The sequence below is a fragment of the Ochotona princeps genome, chromosome 28 (assembly GCF_030435755.1).
Source record: "Ochotona princeps isolate mOchPri1 chromosome 28, mOchPri1.hap1, whole genome shotgun sequence".
NCBI classification, from domain to species: Eukaryota; Metazoa; Chordata; class Mammalia; order Lagomorpha; family Ochotonidae; genus Ochotona; species Ochotona princeps.
In genome coordinates this window covers 5,195,785-5,218,138 of record NC_080859.1, presented here as the reverse complement: position 1 = coordinate 5,218,138, position 22,354 = coordinate 5,195,785, and the positions used below count along the sequence as shown (strand labels likewise).

The 22,354-nt window shown below is 38.7% G+C and overlaps 1 long non-coding RNA gene across 1 annotated transcript in view; it reads left to right on the top strand.

Annotated features, from left to right (window-relative positions):
- The window catches only part of LOC131478203 (uncharacterized), a 185,486-nt gene that overhangs the window by 85,859 nt on the left and 77,273 nt on the right, over window positions 1-22,354 (top strand). The gene's annotated exons all lie outside the window — the stretch shown is intronic.

Sequence of the window (22,354 nt, the reverse complement as noted above, 5' to 3'; positions counted from 1 at the left end):
GTTCAAAGACCTTGCCTTTGTAAACATTAACCATCCCTCGTCCCGTGTGTACAATGGATACACCGTTAAGTGAATAATCCTGAGACAGGCAAAACAGCCTAGTGAGTGTGACTCATAATAACCCTCATTAGGTGTGCCCCCAGCTCTGGTTCCTGTGCAAGCCAGTATGTACGAGTAGGAAGCAGTGTATTTAAAATCAGAGTACAGTTTGTCCCATATGTTTCAGCTCTTGTTCATATAAGTAGATGTCCAAGTCGAGCTCAGCCCAACTGACCACACTATCCAGCCCACACTCACACTGGTGGGTGCCCCTGCCTGTCTAGCCAGGCAGTGGTTTTCATCCTCACCAGTGAGAGTTGCAGCCCTTCAGAGAGGTGCCCACACTTTCCCTACTAAGCCCACTCCCAGTCCTGGATCTTGCACTTTTCAGGTATTGCCACAGTGTAGCTTAACGGAATTTGCCACCATTGCCAGCACTTGCCAGTGATGCTACTGCAAAGCCCAACCAACCTGAACTTACTCTGGCTCATGAACGTACCACTGGATATGGTTGCTTAGCCCAGCCTAGCTATTCTCCAGTCCAGCTCACCAATGGGTGTTGTAGGCCTTCTAGCCTTGTCTGCCCCAGCCCCAGTTCTCACACTCACCAGCAGGTTGCAGCGCCCAGCAGGGGAGCCCCCATAGGTCTTTTTTTTTTTTTAAAGATTTATTTTATTTTTATTACAAAGTCAGATATACTGAGAGGAGGAGAGATAGAGAGGAAGTGGAGCTGCCGGGATTAGAACCAGCGGCCATATGGGATCAAGGCGAGGACATTAGCCACTAGGCCACGCTGCCGAGCCCAGAGCCCCAATAGGTCTTACATGTACTTGTGCGTGCTGCAGTGCAGACCGATATGGCTTACCTCACATCAGCATCCAACAGTGAGTGCTACAGCCTGGCTGTGCCCGGCCTACCCCTAGTTCCAGCTCATGCTGGCAGGTGCTATAACCTAGTGCAGCCCAGCTACCCTCCAGTCCCAGCCCAAATGTGACCTGGCTGGGGTTGTAGACAAAACCCAGCCTGTCTTGTATCCGATCCTAGTTCTGACATTTCCCAGTGGATTCTATGAACTGGCCCAGCCTGGTCCACCCCCAGACCTGACCCACACATAGGTCAGTAGGTACTGTAACCCGGGCTGCTCCCAGCCTCTGTTCTTGTGCTCACCTGCAGGCACTGCATCCTGACACAGGAATTCCCCAAGCTTCTGTAAGATCTCACACGCATTAGTGGGTCCTTGGCCCTGGCTGACATGACTTACTTCGTGTCTTGGCAGGAATAGCAGCTTTGCCTGACCAGCCCACATCCATTCTGACTCTTACTGTTGGGTGCCACAGCCCAGCTACGCCTGGCCCATCTCCAGACTCAGCTCTTGTGTGGATCTGGGGTGCATATACGTGATACTTTCATATTTTCCCATACTCAGTTGAGATCTTTGCCACTGTCTTACAATGTTAGACTCTGAAAGCAGTTTACCATTCAAGCGATTTACTACAGTATAGCTGAGCAGTTCTTTATCTGACAGCTTTGCTGTATATTACACCTATTTATTTGCAAAGAGGCATGAGTGGTTCATTATCCATGAAATCACAATAAAACTGTATTTATGATGTGTCACTCTGTACCTCATATGGAAGTATTCACTTCCAGAAAAACAGTATATTCTATGTTTCTTCCAGTTAGGAGCTTATGACCTAAAACAATTCTTTAAGCCATAAGGGAGAACTAAGCTCAAAACTTTATTTGAAGGATGTGCACTACATAAAACACAGTGACAACAAAAAATGCCAGACTATCAACTTGCAGCCTTAAAAAGTCTCAAACTGTGCACAACCTGCAGGTGATTGCCTGGGAGGGTCAGATTCATTGTTACTGGATGATGAATTGCATTTGGGTTTAATTAAGTAAGCTCCACTTTCCATGAAAGTAGATGGAATACACTGAAAATGTACCACCCACCAAGACAAACTTTTTCACCATGTCGAAATACCTACCTTTGGTGACTGTCACCTTGCAGGTGATTGCGTTCTTGAATGTTTAGATAGTCCTCAGATGAACTCACAAATATTCTTATAGAAAGAGCCAGGGAGAGATTTCTAAAGTATTGTTATTGTTGTTGTTTTTGTTTGTTTGTTTTTTGAAAGGCAGAGAGTTGGGGTAAGTTACAGAGAGACAGACATGTAGTTAGGCAGTAAGCTTCCATACACTGTTTCATTCTCCAAATGCCCACAGGGTTGAACCACAGCAAAAGCACCAGCCAGGAAATTAATCCATGTCCCCCTTGTAGGGACTCAAGTAATCCCTACAAGGGGTTACTTGAACCATCATCTGCTTTCTCCAATGGTATGCAATAGCAAAAACCTGGAATCTTCAGTGGAGCTGGATGCAAACCTCATTCCTCAAAAATAAAATTTGGGTGTTCCAGTTGGACAACTTAATAGTTATTTAATAAGAATCTGTGAAATTTTTTTAAAATGTATATATTTAAGATATACACCATAATGTTTTAAATATAGCTTTAAAATGTGAGGTGATTAGTACAGTCAAGCCAATACATCATGTCGCATGGTTTACATTTCTCGTGTGTGTGTTAAGAACCCCTAAAATCTACTTTTTAAATGAAGCTTCAGCACCGCACAATCTTATTAACTATAGTCTCCGCCTTGCATATTTTACTTTGCAGCTTCTTTCATACCACTGTAAGTTTGTACCCTTTGGCCCATGTTTTTTTTTTTTTCCATTCCCTTGAGAACTGTTTGGTGTTTTCTTCTGTTTCCTACCAATGTTACATTTAAAAGAGAAGATCAAGCAATGTGTTCATAGAGACATAGGAGATGTATGTTAGAGAAAGGCTGGAAGCCGCCAACTATACATATTCCTTGGGAGCCTCTGGGCAGCACAGCCATGCTGATTCCTTGGTTCAGCCTTGTAATATCCATGTCCAAGTGGTGACTTCAAGAGAAAGCATCTGTTATTTGAAACTGCCAATTATCCGATCGTTTGTGACAGAAGTCATAAAAATTAATAAAATAGATATATACTAAAGCATTAACATTGAAATAGAAATGTTTTATATAAATTGAAAGAAATGTTTTGTATCAATTAACTTGAATAATTCACTCTTATATAAGAAATGAAACTTCATCAACGTAAGTATATATGCTAAACTGCAGTTTTTAATACCTTGAGCATTGATAGCAAAAAAATTGAATTTTCCCCCTTGAAGTACTGCCTCAGAACACTGATGATTTTATAGACTATTTTAGTGTTTATTTATTAATGGCCAATTTTGCAAGTTAAAAACAACCCACTTTGGCACTCTGTGTTAAATGCTACATATATATTAATCAGATTATGAAATATTAATTTTTAACTTATTTTTCTAATGAGACTCATGAGATAAATTTATGCAGAGATTATTTTAAAGACATTGAATTAAAAATATGCTTTGAATATGGTTTAGGATATGCATATATATAATGCAAATATAACATCGTTTATTAATCAAGACATATTTTCGTCTTCTTTTAATACAGTGAATGGGGTTTGTAAAAGTCTTGTATGTTGATAGCAGAGTTTTTCCTAACCCACATTCTACTTTATTAGGCCTGCAAGTGCCTTCAGAAGATGTTTTTTTATTGCTTTAATTTACAAATGAGGAAACTGTCAATAGAGAATTGTATTGTGTTTATTTTATTCAGCTTTTGGGAGATATTTCTGGAAATATTTTGGTCAATTACAACCCAAATCTTTTTAATTTTGTTCTGTTTTTATTTTTTAAAAAATAGTTACAACAAAACCCAACTTACTCCAGACAGGGGAACATTTTTTCTTCCTATTTGGTATAAAATTAGAAATTGTATATGTTTATACATAATCTATGAAAGTAAAATGAATTTAACCTCATAATTTAGTCTTTGCCTAATGCCAGATATGAACATACATATATTTGTACTCATATTAACAGAGGACATAGCAACCTTGGGCCTGTAACAAAAACAAAAGGTAAGAATGGAAAATTATTAAAAAACATAAATAAACTGTAATTCTGAAAACAGATCTAGCATCACTTTTCATCAACTGGAAATTTCATGTGCAGTGTTTGAGCTGCCTTCTGCATATTTATTTGCAAACATTTAATGAATGTGAAAATAATCTTTTCAAATTTTTCTGTCTCAAAAATAAATAAAATTTTTCATTGTTATGTCCCACCCCAATATATTTAAAAACAAGCAAGGAGATAAAAATAACACTAAATGAATAGCTTCATGAAAAAAGTGAATGTTTTAACTTGCAAGCTAAATTAATGACTTACTGAATCCAAAGAAAGCTAATAGAAATATAACCATAACATAAAGTGTGCATGCATATATTTGTACAATTAAAAACATTAAAATAATTGTAAGATGCAATGCCAACAGATTTTATTGTTACTTTTCACTTTGTATTTATTCCAAAATTGTGTAAAATGCCAGATGCACTATTTTTTTTGTTGTTGTGTTTAATCCTTACAGAGAATTATGCAGAAAAAAAAATCGAGATGATTCCCCAAAATCTAATTTGAATACACTGCCACCTGAAATGAACGTGATATTCTGTGGGATTAGATGGAGCAGGGGACACTGTACATTAGTCACCATTCATTGGACAACTTTCTAGTATGACATGGTATTCTCCCAAGAAAGAAAGACATGTCTGTGCCAAGTTGGAGTTAACAGGCTACCAGATTTTTGAAAAATTACAGATGGAATACAAAACACAATCATACTGGACTTTATTGTTTATGATTTTGGAACAGTTACCATTTTTATCTCCCAATCTTTCACATCCTGTTTGTAACCAGAGTTTGAAACAGAAGGTACAATAAAATCAGATGTTTTATTTGCAATTAAACTGTCAAATGGATGTATACATATTCGAATGCTATAGATTCACCCTAGTTATAAAAATATTAATAGATGGCTAGATTTATTTCCTGTGGATGCTGTGATCAACTATTGTAAATTTAGGAACTCAAGCAACAGAAATTGGTGCTATTCTGGTCTAGAAAAGGAACTGAGAGAATACCATTTGGCCTTTCACAAGAATACCGCCCGTATCTGGTATTCTCTCAGTGCCAATTTTCTTCACAGTGCATAAGAAAATCTTACTGTGTATCCAAATATCAGTAAGAAAAAGCCAGCATTGTGGTGGAGCAGGCAAAGCTACTACCCATGATGCCAGCAAACCATGTGCCTGTTGATGCCAGCTGCTCCCTTTCAAATAAATACATACATCTTAAAAAAGCAAAAAGCCCCCAAACCAAACCAAACCAAACAAAACCAAGAACAACAGTAAGAAGGTGCTATGTAGCAGGAAACCCTGTGCCTACAATTTCTCCATTCGAGGTAGACATCACAGAGCAGTATCTCCCACCCCTTCTCACAGGTGCTGGGAAGACAGAGGATAAAGTAGTGTGTGCATTCCCACAGTATTCATCAAGGGGATGCAAGAAACACAAGCACTCATGCTCATCAAGGGCTCCAGTGATGGCTCACTCATGGGGAGAGGTGCTGTCACTCACCTCTGCTCTTCTCCAACCTTGTGATGCAGAGATAACAGGGCACAGCCCTCCAAGACACCACTGCTCTAAACTGTAAAGACAGAGGTATGTGACACCTCTCCCCCTGGGATTGGCAGGTGACAGGGCACTGCAGAGGGGAAGGGACAGGCAGAAGTTTCTTTTTCGTTTTGTTTTGCTTAGAAACTCTGGGGTGTGTCTGTTGGGGCCTTTATGTGAAGTCAGTGAGAATCATAGTCCCAACATTGAAAACTGGACTCCGTGTTCCATAGATTCTAAACGGCACACCGCAGGACAGAGCAAAGTGGTGCTGCAGAGACTTGGAACGGGGAGTCAGCGTTCTATCTAAACTGACAAACTTGGCTCAGGAGGTAGGGTCAGGATTTAAACGTGATGAATATTTTTTTTTTTTATAATCCATTTTATTGTATTGTTGTTGACAATCTTTACATAGTTAACTATAGTTGAAGGAAAATCAAGAAAGAGAAGAAAAAAAAAAAAAAGGTTCAGGGGGATAGGGAGGTGGGCAATGCTATTATGTCCATAGTTTCCATCATGTATCTGAGGTAAAAGGGGATATTGAGGGAGAAGCCCCACCCGGTTTCCCGCCCACCCCAAGTCCCGGATGTGGGGCATGCTCTGAGATATGTGCTCAAGTGGAGTTAATAGTTCTCCAGTTATGAGTCACTGCCAGTTTCGCTCGATGAGGTGGTCCACTGATTGATATGGTCCATCATGAAGTCTCCATTTGTCCCATATTTCGCTGCCAACATGTAGCTGAGATGAATGATTGTCCTATTCTGTCTTCTGTCTTTTCTTGGTTAGAATTCTGAGTCCAGCAGTTCAAGTGGGGAGATCTCCAAAGATACTTTGAGGTATTCCCAGGCCAGATTCTTGTATGTTCTAGCAAGCACAGGGCCCGGCACAGTCCATCACCCTGATCAGCTGGTGGTTGCAATTGCTGTGTTGGTTCTGTTTTCAGTCCCGAGTTGCACTGGAACCAATGGGTGTTGCAGTCCAGTCTGGTTCGGCCCTTACATCAACCAGTGGGAGCTGCAGCCTAGTCGGGGCGACCCACAATAACCCCCACCAAGCCTGCCCCCTACCCTGGTTTGCCAATTTGTGTAGCAGAAGACCAGTCTGTCCTCCATCCCATTTGGCTCTGGTACTTGTCAATGGGTATTAAAGCTTAGTTCTATCTAACCAACTCAACCATCCAGCCCTCACAGATGTTGTTGAGTGCCTCTGTCTAGCCATCCCAGCCCCCGTCCTAGTTTTCATGCCCTTCCACGGGAATAGTGACCCAAGAAGGGGGAACCCACTTTTTCCCTCCCAGGTCTCTCTGTCCCGGTTTATGCACTCTTTAGGTGGTCCTGTGATTTGATTAAACGTGATGAATATTAATGTCATCTGGGCAAGGTTACACAGAAGTCTATACATTTTTTTTCAACCACTGTAGACTCCAGCATTTCCCAAACAAAAACATCTAAAAATCAACTTTGAATTTTGGAAGGCTTTTGTGATCAGTTCCTGAGTAGTAATAATTCACGATTAATAGCTGTAATGATCAGTTTACTCTACTGTTAAAATTTAATGTCACTGCTAACTCCTGAAGCAAACTGTCTCACATACTCAAAATTGGAACTGCAGAGATGTGAGATTCTGAAGTGATACTGAAATGCTGATATTGCTAAGGTAACACAAAACTGGTATTTTCAGGATTGCCAGTGTTCTCACTGAATTTTCAGGTGATTTTGGGATATTATTCCTCTCACATAGTGGATAAGTACAGTGGGAATTTTGTTGCCTTTCTCTGCCAATTCTCTACTCTATGTCTGCAAGTCAAGTAACTAATGAAATAATGAATATGTCCTGCTTTTTTGTTGTTACCTTGACTTTCATTCTAGAGAGGCTGCAAGAAAAATAACAACACCAGTGTGTGAAGTTGACCACTGTCACGTGGTGACACCTGACACACTCTGCAATAACACCTGCTCTAACCATGTGAAATCGTGGTGTGGTCTCAACCTTTGAAAGCTTCACTTCTCAGATTTTGTACTAATTCTTTGAGATAAATTATACATGCATCATTTTCTCTTTACCTTAGTTATTATGGGGAGATTCAGTTTATGTTGCTTATAGATAAATACCGTGTTGGTAGGGTTGTCAATTGCAAGTTTTTTTTTTTTTTTTAAAGTGGAGCTATTCAAAAGGTAGCAATGCCAAGCAAGACCCAGAGAGCCTACTAGTGTGGATACAGACGGCAAAGGAGGGAATGACATTTCTAATACCAAAAGAGTACAAAATACAAATCAAGAATTATATGATACATAGTAAGTTGATAGATTATTAAAATGAAATGGCATAACAGTTAATTAAAAAGATGTGCTGGTTCATATCCTAGCAGTAGAATGAATGTTGCTCCTAGACTGCTCCTGTCTTCTAGAACTATTGATTGATCTACACTATGTGACAAATTGGTAAACACATGTACACACAAGGTTGAACTAAAAACATGTGATAGCAAAACCTGACCCTGATCACACAAGGACATGGGCTCTTCCATTGTGCTTATTTTGTCCCTCATTGTTGAGTCACATACCATGTGTTAACAGGTAGTGGCCTCTCATTACAGTCTCTATTCGAACACTTATTTTTTAGGCCTCCTTAATAAAACACACCAAACATCGTAACCACACAACTGAAGATAAATTAGTCTAGTCCAGCAAAGATAATTTGAGAAACCAATAATACTGCCAACGTTTAAGTGAATTTTCAATTGTAATTTGAAGCATCAATCTCCTTGCTAAGTATTCTGTCCTCTCTGCTTTTCTCCTTCAAAAATTTGCTTTCTACTTTCACAGCTTCAATAAGACTAAATCAATCTGGACAGGATATAACTGCCTTTTCAGTTTTGAAACTGCAGTTTAAATTTCATTATTTTTGTGCCATGTGACTTAAATGTCTTGACACAAAACATCCTAATAATTTCACAAGATAGCAAGATTGCATTGTATACATTTCACAGAACCCAGTCTGAATCATCGCAAACTATTGGGGTTTTTTTGTAGTTCATTTTAGATATTGTAAGATATTGTTTATGACTCATTTTTTCCTCTTGCCTCAGTGGAATTAAAAATAGCCCTTTCCTTGTGTGCTCCCACTATCCTTGACATAAATCCCCATATGGCTGTTCTAAAGTACTCACCATGAGTAACAGGTACCTCAGTCACTTTCATTTATACTTAATATGATACAATTGTTGTGGAATGCTTGAAGTGTTTGTTATGGCATCATCCAGCTAACTTAGATGATCTAAAGGTAATGATACTTGTTTAATTTATACCTGTAGACACTTAGATCAAGTCACTTAGAAGAAATTCAAAGTAAGAGTGGTTGTTTTGCTGTTTACTCAAGTCTAAGCATGGATGGTGGATTTGGAGAGGATGAAGGAGGGAGGAAAGGAGGAGAGAAAGAGGTAGGGGGAGAAATGAGACCAAGGAAGAAGGTGTAAAGATAGCAGTACAAGGACATCTCACACCATAGAGAACAAAGTCTTTGTCCATGTTTTCTCTTTGAATGATGAATTACTCTTGAGATACTTGGATTTCATTATTTTAAGACAGACTGTTAATGAATATGAATATTTAGTGCTTCTGTAGCCTTTCCATCTCCTAAGTACTTGGCTAATTAATCTTTAGGATACCCTTGTGAGAAGAATAGGTATTATTATACCAATTTGACACATGAAGAACTGAATTCACGCAGGGAGGTTAAATGCTGTAGTTTCCATTTAGCAAGCACCGGTGGCACTAAGAGCCTGAGAATTCTACATGATCACTTCGACGCTACTTGGCAAGTCTCATTTTCATTCTCCATAGGATGTCAACAACTATGTCTGCCACTCCACATGGAAAATCAGCAGTGATAGCAGCTCTTGCTAGAGTAGAGGAAAAGAGAACTAAAGGAAGATGGCTTCAATTAGCAGTGGTATCACTTAGACGGTAGGGACACTCCAAAACCAGTGGCTTGTATTTTCCACTTCCCTCACTCTTGCATCCATTGAAGAAAACTCAATGCCATTTTTTCTGGGACCAAAGTCTTCTACATGTGTTTTGTTTCTACCTCCCACCCCCAGACATCCCTAATCTCATGCTGCCATGGACACTCTTGCATCTGTATTTTCTTGATTTCATATTTGTACTCCAAATCCATGTTGCCTATTATCTATTGCAGTGACAAAACTTCTGAAAACCAAATACATTCACATTATAAACTCAGATTTGTTCTACTTAAAGAAAATCCAGGTCTCCATGTAAAAAAGCTGAACTGAAGGAAGTTAAAAGATTTAAAAAGAATTGTGTTTTAGTAAATTATCCTGTATTTCCTTTGATGCTGGGAATCTAATGTATTTACAGATACCTTGAAAATTAAAACAATAAAAATAATACAACAATATGAGGGTTCACTTTTGGACTATCTTGGAAATTATTTTTGTTATATTTAAATGATAGCATTTGCAGTGGTTATTTCTAAAGCAGTTAAGAAAAAAATTGACATTTGCTTAGCTTGAAAATTTTGCTGTTGATCTTATTATCAGTTTTAATCATTGGAATATACTCTTGGTCTTTTGATATTCTTGCTCCAAATGCTAAACAAAAACTTCAAACACACACACACACAACTCTCCTCAGCATAGTTTTTCCCTCTTTCTTTCCACCACTGTGCAGCAGATTTAACGGTAAATAAGTTTTGTTTCTACTATTTCCTCAGACTTTTAAAATGTATTGCATTTTAACTTGACTTGGTCTACTGAGGAAATATTTCTCAGAGAAGTAATGACAGCTTGATCATGAAGGCAAAGCTTGGCTTATTCTACCACACTCAAAACCGTGCAGCATTTGGCATTGTCTGAAAAAAAAAAAGTTCTGCATCCTTTTGTCATCCAGTCTGTCAATCACCCAGCTCCTGCTCTCTCTATTTCCATATTAATAAACCTCTTCCTTCAGGATCTCCAAAAACCTGTTTCTTACTTCAAATGCCATCTTCTCTTGTCCGAGCTCTGGAAAAGGCTGAAGTAGATCTTACAGACTCCACTTTACCCTCATAACACCTTGGAGGACAATCTCTTGTGACGCGTGTCCAGTTTGCTAGATAGGAACTCAATTGTTGACATCTTTTCTCGCTTGACTCCTGGCTTTGTGATTTTCCCACATGGTTAAATATGAAGCAGTTATTTGAAACTAACTTCCTTTGATTTACTCAACCAAAAATGTCGATGCAGGTGAGCAACCTTCAACAAACTGTAGCAGTTCCATTGTGAACCCAGTGGATTGTTTTGCACTATTCCAAGAATGGGATCTTTTGGATACATGGTCCTGAATGTGATCATTTGATTGATTGGACTTATTCAAGTACTGACAGTTCTTTTTGCTGTTTATTCCGCCAGTTTCGTTTGGGCTTAATATTATAAGTGTTGCCTTTTTAGTTTACGAATGTATTGTTGACCACTACTGAGAAGCAAAAATGTTGTCACTTCTTCAGCATCACTTTTACTTTCCTTTAACAGTATGTTTTAAAATAGATCTCCATCATTTTAACCTCTCTTTTAAGTTTGCAACTTAAAAGTTCTTAATTATTTCATGGGTTGGGAGATAATGTGTTTTTTGCTAAGTGTCTCTTGAAGCACGCTAGCATTTATTTCACCACTGACTGTACTTCCCTAACAATGTTTAATGTTTAATGTTTTTCACTCCTCTTAGTTTAGAGGCAGGTACTTGAAGGAACATAGATTATTTGTTGAACTTATATCCTCAAGCACATACAAGGTGCTCAATTTAAAGTATATATGTATTTTCAGTTTATTTGTAAGGCAGATACAAAGAGAAAGAAGAGAGAGAGAATGAATGAGATTACCTATGCTCCTTTAACACCCCAAAATGCAGATAGCAGATATGGTTCATACTGAAACTCACAGCCAAAATCTCCCTGTGCTTCTCCCATGTGGGTTATAGGGATTCTAGTTCTTGAGACACAGCCTGCTCCCTCCCAGGGGTGTGACAGCACAATGCTAGACAAGAAGCAAGCTAATTGGAACTTGTCCAGACAAGTGACTTAACTTCTGTACCAAGTTCCTGCTCCTTAATTTTTGATACATTAATGGAAACTGTACACTTTGTATCATAGGAGTTATAAGCAATCTAATGGATTTTTTTCTACCCACCAAACTAGAATTTCCAATTCTATAAACCTTGAATCATAAAATTATCTGTGATAGAAATGCTGTACTGTCATAGTTTCATTGGGCTCCTATAAAATCCACTATGAATTCAGCTTATTTTTCTACTATTTGCAAAATAAGAAAACAAAAGCAGTATTTGATTAGGTAGTATCTAAACTGACTAGGGAAGTTATAGGTATTGCTCCAAGAGACATCCAAGTACTTTCGTTAATCATCCCTTAAAAAAAAAAAAGATTAATTTAGCTTTCCTTTTGGTTGCTAATTAGTTTTGAAGCAGAGAGAGGTGGGAAAAAAATTCTCATTTTGTGAGACATGGTGAAATTCTCTAGGCATCAAATTCAACAGAGACTATTTCTTCCAAGGTTAGAAGTACTTGAATGAAGAGCTTTTGGCTATATATTTTAAACTTACAATTTTAAAAATTAGTTATATTTAAGTTATATGTGTATGCTTTATAATTATATAAAAGGAATATACAATAGTAGTCATATATTTCTCCAAGGACGCTTCAAAAGCCACTCAGTACCCACCCACATGGGTGGGTAATCGTATCCTATTTTTCCTTTGAGAGAGTTTATGCTAATAGAAGGATATGTACAATATGCATAGACTTTATAACCCTAACTCAATATATTCAGCATTTTCCAACTTGAAAATGCACTTTAGATCTGATTTGAGAATCTATTTCCTAGAAATATACTATATTAAATATCTCATCAGCCTTTATTCTTTATGATTTTATCACTTGTTCACTAATCTACATTGAGTTTTTGGACTTCAAAATATCCAACAAGATTAAAGTGATAGCATAAATGGATTATTTAGAAAAGGTCGTAGAAATTTGGGTCAGGGAAAACAGTGTAAGGTAAAGTTGGGGACAGACTCATAGCAGATGGCTGGGAGGGGAGGTCATGATTAGCATTTCCCCAGCTTCTAGTCCTGCAATGCTTTTGCTTGAAGTTTATTTTCTCTACCTACTCAAATGAAGAAGCTACATGTCTTTCTGTGTTGAAATATGTTGGCACATAGCTGTGAAAAGTGGGCCAATTTTTAATTATGTATCATTAAGCAGTTATTTTCCCTCTGTTTTTCTTAAGTTTGGTATAAAACTATAAATTATTATGCAATTTTAAGAAACATTTGCAGGCTTTTTCTATAACCCTTAAGTAATTCTGAAATTATGGTTATACACTATTTTAATGAATTGATAGTGTGAATTATTTTTTTTTCTTGTTGGTAGAGTTTTTGTTTTCCGTTTTTTAAAATCATTTATCACTGTGAGCAGAGATTATCCATAACTATTTCTTTCAAATTGTCGAGATATATCTGTGATCTAACATGTGCTCCTTTTCCTCCAAACAGTAAATGTTCTCTCTTTTTCTTATAATATGAAGTTTGTTATCTATTCCTAAGAGCTGCTCTATTAATGACATTGAGTATCATTTGTTTTTTGTCCTCTTGATTAAAATAGATATTGTGTTAAGTGTTCTGTAATTAGTGTGTTTCTATCTCTTTTGTGGGCTTCTGGTCATAAATGTTTGTGCTACTTTCCTGGGTTAGTTTGTAATTATTATGTCATGATTGTCATTGAAACCCATGTACCGGTTTTCAACACCCACATTTTTCTATTAACTTTTGGAGACCCCTTTCATTTGCCATTGACTTGTCAGCTTTAAAGGTTAACTTAGTTTTCTATTGCAAGCAGTGTGTCAGTTCTACCTCTCAACATTCTACCTTCTTTTTCCATTTATTTTGATCATTTAATTTCTGCATCACAGATTGAGACGCATCTTTGTTTTTTGTCTCAGCTATGTCATGAAAAACATTCAGTCTCACTTCCTGTCTTTTGCTGAGCCATTCTTCATACCATTTTTTTAACTGCAGTATAGTTTATAGATACATACAGCAGTACTGCATACTGATCAGCTATATGGTTGAAAGACACATGCTTTCATTTCTCAATGCATGCACGTTTTTCCTATGCAGATTTTCCTTTCCAATTATCTAGAGGTGTTTCTCTTTCTACTGAAAAAGTGCTTTTCTTTTCAGTCACCATTTAAAGCAGGAGAAAAACAAAGTCTCCTGTAGGCAAAACTAGTCCATTACTTTTATTGATATCTGAATTGATATTTAAAGTTTGATTGGCTCCCTGCCACACTATCTTGTATGTGTATTAGCTGTGGCCTCTTTTGCACTACAATGGTAGGACTTGGTGGCTGTGAGTGTTTATTTAGGTCCTGTAGGTAAAGTCATGTCTGACCTCTTGTTTAAGATAGCTATTCTATGTTCAGACTGAAATAGCATAAGAAAAGTAATGGATTGCATACTGCTAGTGAAATGTTGACTTCCACAGAACTGTAAAAAGCTTGTGAAACCTTTTAATGTATAGGAATTGTTTCGTCAGCATTGAATAGATCCTCATTCTACAGATTTTACCTTACCACTCTTCAGATCCAGTTTCCCGCTAAGACACCTGCTCAAGTGCGTGGGCCTGTGCCAGACCCATGTTTTCAGTGCTTGGCTTCTGCTTGGTCCAGTCCTGGCTTTTGTGGCCATTTGGGCAGTGAACCAGCAGATAGAAGGACCCTCTCCCACACTCAGTCTCTGCCACTTTGTGTTTCAAATAAGTATTTGGAAGTAAATTAAGAATCAGAAACAAGTCCTGTGCAGAAGAGACTTTTTGTTTCTTTCGTAGCTCTGCTTGACACAGCGCATCTTTCTAATTTTACATTAATGGTTGTATTACCTGCTGCAGCCTTAGGGATAGGCTGCATCATTTTCCTGCAGCCGTAAGAATAATTATTTGGGGAAATGACCTACTAATACAATTGTGATGTAAGTAAAATTAAACTGTATTGTGTTACATAAACTTAAGTAAGTCAGTGCTCTCTAACTGAGGACTACAAGGAAACCTTTGGATAGTAGTTGGAATTATACACTTGTCTCAGTGAGGGTATCTCAACAGACCATAGATTTTATGGACTTTCTGGAGACTGTTTCATCTGTCCTAACATGGTCACAAAGTGGACTTCCCTAACATTCATGGCCGCCCTTTCTGGTATTACTGCTGTGCCTATGTTAACAGCATCCTGTCGTTATTAAAATAAATTTTTAAATCTGAACAAAAGATGTCGTTCACTCATATCTTGGATAGCAATATTCCCCTAACTGATCTAAAAATTGACTGAAATCTTAATCAAAATGTCCAGTTGCTTTTTTCTGTATGTTTATAGAAATAGGCAAGCTGTTAGTAAAATGCATGCTGAATTTCAAAAGAACTCAGATAAAGATAAAATGTGTGGAAAAAACTACAATTTTTTTTAAACTTTAAATCTGATATGAAGTAGATATAAAAACTGATCTTATAAATTTACAGATCTAAGGATATAAATGATATTCCACAAATATTCCCAAACATTCACAGGTTTATAAAATGTCAAGATAATTGGTTTATGTCAAGATCATTCAGTCGCATAAGAATAAGCTGTTCAGCAAGTGACTTTGAGGTAGCTTAATATCCACATGAAAGAGAAGAGAATGAAGTATGATCTTTTTTCACACAACACGCACAAATAAAACTGAAATAGATAAAAGATTTAAATGTAAGGATTGAAAAATCTAAAGACTCTAAAACTATGGTATGTTTTTTGTCTTTGAACTAGACCCATTTTCCTAAATGTAACATCAGAAATACAAGCAGTTAGAAAATTATTTGGGACCCGGCGGCATGGCCTAGCAGCTAAAGTCCTCACCTTGAACGCGCCAGGATCCCATATGGGTGCCAGTTCTAATCCCGGCAGCTCCACTTCCCATCCAGCTCCCTGCCTGTGGCCTGGGAGAGCAGTCAAGGACGGCCCAGACCTGGAAGAGGTTCCTGGTTCCCGGCTGTTGCGGCTCACTTGGGGAGTGAATCGTTGGATGGAAGATCTTCCTCTCTGTCTCTCGTGCTCTCTGTATATCCGGCTTTCCAATAATAATAAATAAATCTTAAAAAAAAAGAAAATTATTTGAAGCTTAAAGTTACAAACTCATAACTTCAAAAGTCTATCAAGAAAGAAAATCAGTCATAAAATCTTTTGACTTTGTAACTATTTCATTTTGTTACGTTACAAAATATACAAACCCTAGAAAAATATTGTTAAAGTTCATTTGTATTATTGAAGAGGTGAAGTAAAGACATATCATTAAAACTGACCTTGATGAAGAAAATCAGTATATTAGCACACATGAGTGTGTAGATAAGCAATATAAACAAAGAAGTCAGCTCTCCGGTACATCAGAGTAGACTCTTCTTCATTGCTCATCCTCCTGACCGGAACATTAAGGAAGGAAACACCTGCTGGCAGAAGCATGAACACCCCTTATCTCTCTGAAGATGGAGCTCATACAGAGTGATTTAGAGTGTTTTGCTCAACAACTGGAGTACACAGCGCTCACCATCTTCTCTCCTCTCAGCCACCACTCTGTTCTATGTCACTTCATAACCTTGTTCCAACATGAACTTTTATTTGAGTTTGTATTCGACATTCCATGAAAGCTCCCATTCGTCCCAATTATTCTTTCAGCTAGATTTGGATTGATTTCAGGTAAAATGAATTCTTTCAGACTACTCTAGTTGTCTACTTACTGATTCCGTAGACTTCTAAGACCAGCTCTTGCCACTTGCTGCAGATTTGCTGCCTCTATGTAAGAATAACTAGGTTACTCACATATCTGTTCATGGCATTGATGACTCAACACTGAGGATGAGCAAACCATTGCTACTTAGTACTAAAGAAATTGAACAAGTGGTGGCAAAGAATGTATAGAAAGAAAGATCAATAAAAGATAGCTCATAATTTGTATTTGACTTCTCTAAACTTGAATATAGAAAAGTTTCATTTTTTTTCTGTGAGATTTGATGAAGTAGACAAATTTTTGGGTAATGCAATTGTGAATTTAATAATCTGCTGTTTGCTAAGATTGAGCAAAAACCTGAACACACCAGATCATGGTCAGTGAGATAGACAATTTGGTAACTAAGTATTTTTATTGCACAGGTGTACTTTAAGAAGTTACTGGAAATGAAATTAAAAGATACATTTTGGTATCAAAGTTAAAAATCATCCACATAAAAAGTCTTCACGAATTTGAGATCAACATTTGATTGTGTCTGTGTTTCAAATTCCTTAAATCTGTTCCATGTTGGGGAGGTTTTCTAGCTTGCTTTTATTTTTTTTCTATTGTGAACAGTGCTAAAATAAAATAACTTTTATCAAAATTGTATTTGATATGCATGCAATAGATGATAGTTTAAATCGTGGATAATGCAATTAGTAATTGATCATAATATAAAAGTTTACTCATATCCAGGCCAATATTCACACTGCATTAACAAGAATATTCTTACAACAGCAAAGGTGCCTTTGTTTACTGAAATATTGAATAGCATACTTTATATTGTGAAGAGCTGAAATATTGTCAAACTGCTTAATACAGGATATGAAGGAATGTTGGTGTTGTTTTGCTACTGAATCTTTGAAGCATATGATGTATAATTTAGGTAAATACTAGGAAGCAGTGCCAACTTAATCCTATTCATATATTCTCCAGAATTGGAATGTTGTCAACATAATAAGCATATTCAAGGTGAGGACAAAGCACGGATATAGAGAACTATGGGAATGTTGAATAATAAGTAACTTGTCTCATTTGATGACAAATAATCATGATGTAATTGAATTGCTGCCACCGAAGTAGACTTGTCAGTTTTCCCATTGTGTGTACTTTATTGCTCGATGATGGCAAAAGAAGCACAATGGGAATAATTTGAAATGCTTTTTTAAAAAATCTCTTTTTCTTTTAGTGTCTTGATATAGCTTTAATCAGTGTGAATTAGTTCCTGTAACATGGGCATTTGGATTTTTTTCCAACCACATTCAACAGAACTCTAATTAGAATGTCTGAATATAAATAATCACAGTTCATACACTATTGATTAAAGTAAATATCAAGGGAAACAAAGGCTGGAAATGATCATATTTCATGAACTGTATCCACTTTGCAACCTCAGTGTCTGAATCTCAGCCCTTGTGAATATATGCCTTCTCTGTGAAAAGTAACAGAGGATCTGCACTTTTTTGAGAGAGAAATAGAATTTTCCTATTCTTTCTCTCTTGCATCGAAGCAATATTAGATAAAATAATTTGAAATAAGTACAGACATTAAGGAATGCTCCACAGTAGGATATTTTTCAAGTCTTTCCCCTTCATTTTATTTTATTTTATTTTATTTTATTTTTTTTTAAAGATTTATTCATTTTATTACAGCCAGATATACACAGAGGAGGAGAGACAGAGAGGAAGATCTTCCACCCGATGATTCACTCCCCAAGTGAGCCACAACGGGCCGATGCGCGCCGATCCGATGCCGGGAACCTGGAACCTCTTCCGGGTCTCCCACGCGGGTGCAGGGTCCCAAAGCCTTGGGCCGTCCTCAACTGCTTTCCCAGGCCACAAGCAGGGAGCTGGATGGGAAGTGGAGCTGCCGGGATTAGAACCGGCGCCCATATGGGATCCCGGGGCTTTCAAGGCGAGGACTTTAGCCGCTAGGCCATGCCGCCGGGCCCTTTCCCCTTCATTTTAGAATTTGTGTGAGAGTATCTGGCTGTAACAAATGTAGCAATGGAAAGTCTCAACAGCATTTAAATGTATTTATTTATTTATTTATTTATTTAGAATCAGAGTTACAGAGAGGGAGGAAAGACAGGGAGAGATCTTCCATCTGTTGCTTCATTCCCCAAATGACAAAAATACTCAGGTGGAGCCCAGTCAGAGTCAGGAGCCAAGAGCTTCTTCTACTTGAGAGTCATGTTGACACAGCAAGAGACAGAAAAATGCAAGCACACATAGACCCTCTGTGTGTTGATTCACTCCCCACCTGCTGCATGCTAGATTGCAGCTCCAACCAGGTATGCTAGCTGGGTGGTGTGGTCCCAAGCACTTGAATCATCACCTACTTCCTCTTAGAATGTTCCTGAAGGGAGCTGGACCAGAAACAATGCTGCCAAGACAAACACTAGCATCATATATATATATATATATATATATATATATATATATATATATACACTATAGAATATAATTTATTATATTTATGATTTATTTTGGATGACATTTACATAGTTGAGAAGGATTATGCCCTTGCAGACCACTGATTAGGGTGGGGATGGTTGAGGATTAGGGCAAGTGGATGAGTCCCTTGTTTCCAAATTTTCTTTTTCTTTATTCTGTATCTGGGGTACGGTGGGGGAGAAGGGGTGAGAAGCCACACCCCCCATCATTACTTCATTAGTACCTGGGGATGGAGAATGGTCACCCTATGTCATCCCAGGATCCACAGTGTGAAGTATATTCCAAAGGTTGTGCTCAGATGGTGTCTATAGTTCTGAAATGTTGTTGGTTTCATTGCTCCAAGGATGAGGGAATCCTTCCAATGTCCATAGGCTGACACAATCCATATTAGTCTCCATTAGCCCAAATATTTTCTGTCAATATTTGGCTGGGGTAGTTGTCCAATTTGTTCTGCCTTCCATCCTCTGCTATGGTACTAGATGTCCTCTGCAGGCCATAATGGACTGCCTTAGCACCTATTTGCCTCTGGACATGTCGCCCAGTGCTGTCTTAGCAAGTGAGGAGGCCCAGTTCCGACATAAAAATGTATTCCACAGTCAGATCACAGAAGCTGCAATTCTCCCTAGGGTTGGAGTTCGGACACTAGTAGTTCAGTTGGGGGATGAGGAGTAAAGAAACCTCGCTTGAGGCCACCCTAGACCTTACTCTTGTGTGTGTGCTGGCCAGTGAGAGGTCCGGCTCAGTCCATCACCTGCATTAGCCCACACACACTGGTGATTGCAGTTACTGGGTCAGGTCTGTCTCCAGCTCCATCTCTTACACAAAGCAATGGATACTGGAGCCTAGCCCAACCCTGCCTACCACACAGTAGGGTATTACATACATCAGTGGGAACCATAGCACAGTTGGAGCAATCTCCAGTAACTCTCACCAGGCCAGGCCCCAGCCCTGATTGTGATCACGAGCCCTTCACAGCCCCGCTACCTGACTTCCCCCAACCCTGGTTTTCCATGTACTGGTGGGTGCTGCAGCTCAGTCTAGCATGGACTGCCTCACCTTGGCATTCACTAGCAGGTACTGTATCCTGGCTTGGGCCAGCCCATCTCTAGTTCCAGCTCTTATTACTGAGTGCTTAAGCCTATCCCAGCCCAGACAGTCCCATGTCCGGGCCCTAATGAAAGCTGCCTGGTGTTGTGACTCAACCCAACCTGTCCTGCATCCTGTCCTGATTCTCAAAACTGCCAGGGGGTGTTATGAGCTTGTACAGTCTGGGCTCTCCCAGCCTTGATTCTTGCCTGCAGGGCCTGTGTTCTGATAGAGTTCTCCAAGCTCTTTTTACTGCATGTTAAAACCCAGCCAAGTCTGATCCATCCCCTATCTAGTTCTTACACAGTTCAGTGAGAGCCAAGACCTGGCCTAGCCCATTCTGTATCTACCCTGGTTCTTACGAGCACCGGTATGTGCTAAAGTCTTGCCCAGGCTGGCACAACTCAGACCCTGTACACATCCACGCCTGGGGATACTGCAGCTGTACTCAGCCTAGATCTGCCCCCATTCTGGCTCTTGCACTCACCAGAGAGAAACACTACCCAGCCGGGGCATCTTCTTAGCTCCTCAACCTGGCTGGCTCCCAGCCAAAGATCTTGCATGTGCTAGTAGCTGCTCTGACCCAGCTTAGTATAGCCCATCCTGTGTCTTAGACTTTGTTATCAGATGCTGTAGCATGGCCTGACCTGGCTGGCCTCTAATCTCAACTCTAACTGGTGGGTGCTACAGTCTAGCCTTGTCCAGTCTGTCCCCATCCCTGGCATTCATGCAAACTGGTAGGTTGATAGCCTACCAGTTTTGCATGACCCACACTCCGTCCTGCCTCCTGCACATGCCAATGTTCTAAGGTTCGGCCCGACCCTGCCTTGTCTGCCCCGTCCCAGAACCAACCCACACACTTGCCTATAAGTTGCATTGCATAGCCTGACCAACACCGAGTCCTGAATCACCTGCTCACTAATGAGAGCTGTGGCCCACAAGGTGAGTTTCCCAAGTTTCCCCACCAGGCACACTCCTGGACCCAGATCTTACATGTACTCGTGAATGCTAGGCCCTTGCATAGTCTGGCCCCTCTGTCTCAGCCCCTATGTGAACTGGTGGATGTTGTGTGCCAGCTTTTTTGTTTGTTTGTTTAAATAAAAGCATTTTTGACTTAAATAATAACCATAGTAATAATATTTGGAATGTCATATTATGATTTACTTTGTTAGAATTGTCTCATGGATCTTTATAAATAAACCTATGAAGAAAAGAGCACGTTGGGAACAAAAGTCATTCCTCTCTTTTACATCTGAACACAGAGTTGTAAAAAATTGGGTCGGAGAAAGAAGGTTGTTAATCACTGGATGGGAGAAGGAGAAAAATAGAGAGATACAAATAGTCTGTATGGGTGAAAGCTTTGGAGAACGCAGCTGTAGTGAAAAGGAGAATGATCAGTGCTCTGGCTCCATCCGTTTCTGTCAATATTTGCTCTTTGTGGGCTTCGAGAAGATCAATTCAAAGAAAAGCATTGGTGAGCAGAGGTAACTCACTTAAAAAAATTATTTTCCATGATACCTTTTTGTGAGTATGAGGACCCTCGCCCTAGAACTACCCTTTCTCCCTCCCCATTTCTGCCTATTATTATAGTAGTATGGTCCTTCGATAAGAGTTACGATTTAACACTCTGCTATTTACTTATTTCGTGGAATTGCAGGTACAGATAATGATAGGGAATCTAGGGACTCCTTTTATTTAGGAGTAGAGATGCCTACTGCAGCCTGTCTTCACTTCCCAGATACTAGTCTTCATTATACAGTTCAGCTATGAGAATATATGTATGTATTATTTCATCTCTATATCTGCATAAATGGTAAATCATTTTTTTGGTAAATGCTACCTTAGACATGTCTGAGGCAAGGAAGAGATCTCTTTTGGTAGAATATTTAATATATTTGCTTCACCATATCCAAAAATATAGATTTATAGTCACCTCTCTCAAAGAATCATGCCACTTGTTTTAATACACCTGCATTTCAGTAGTTTTCATTCATTAATTCATAGCAACTGTAATGTGTGACAACTGTTGTTCTGAGCCTTGGATTTTTCAGTGTTTTGACTAATTCTTGCCCTTGCTTAACTTAACATATATGGAATAACACCATAAGAATTAAAAACAGCGTGACCAATGACTACAAGTATGATCTCATCAGGAAAGGACAATCATACATGATATGAAAGGGAAGGGTTTTTTTTTTCTTTTCTCTTTTTAATAGAAAGGATAGTTTTGAACAGTGATTCTTAAGAGCTGATGTTTTCATTGAGACTTGAGTGGGGAGCGTTAGCTCTCTATTGCAGGAAGAATGAGTGTGGAAC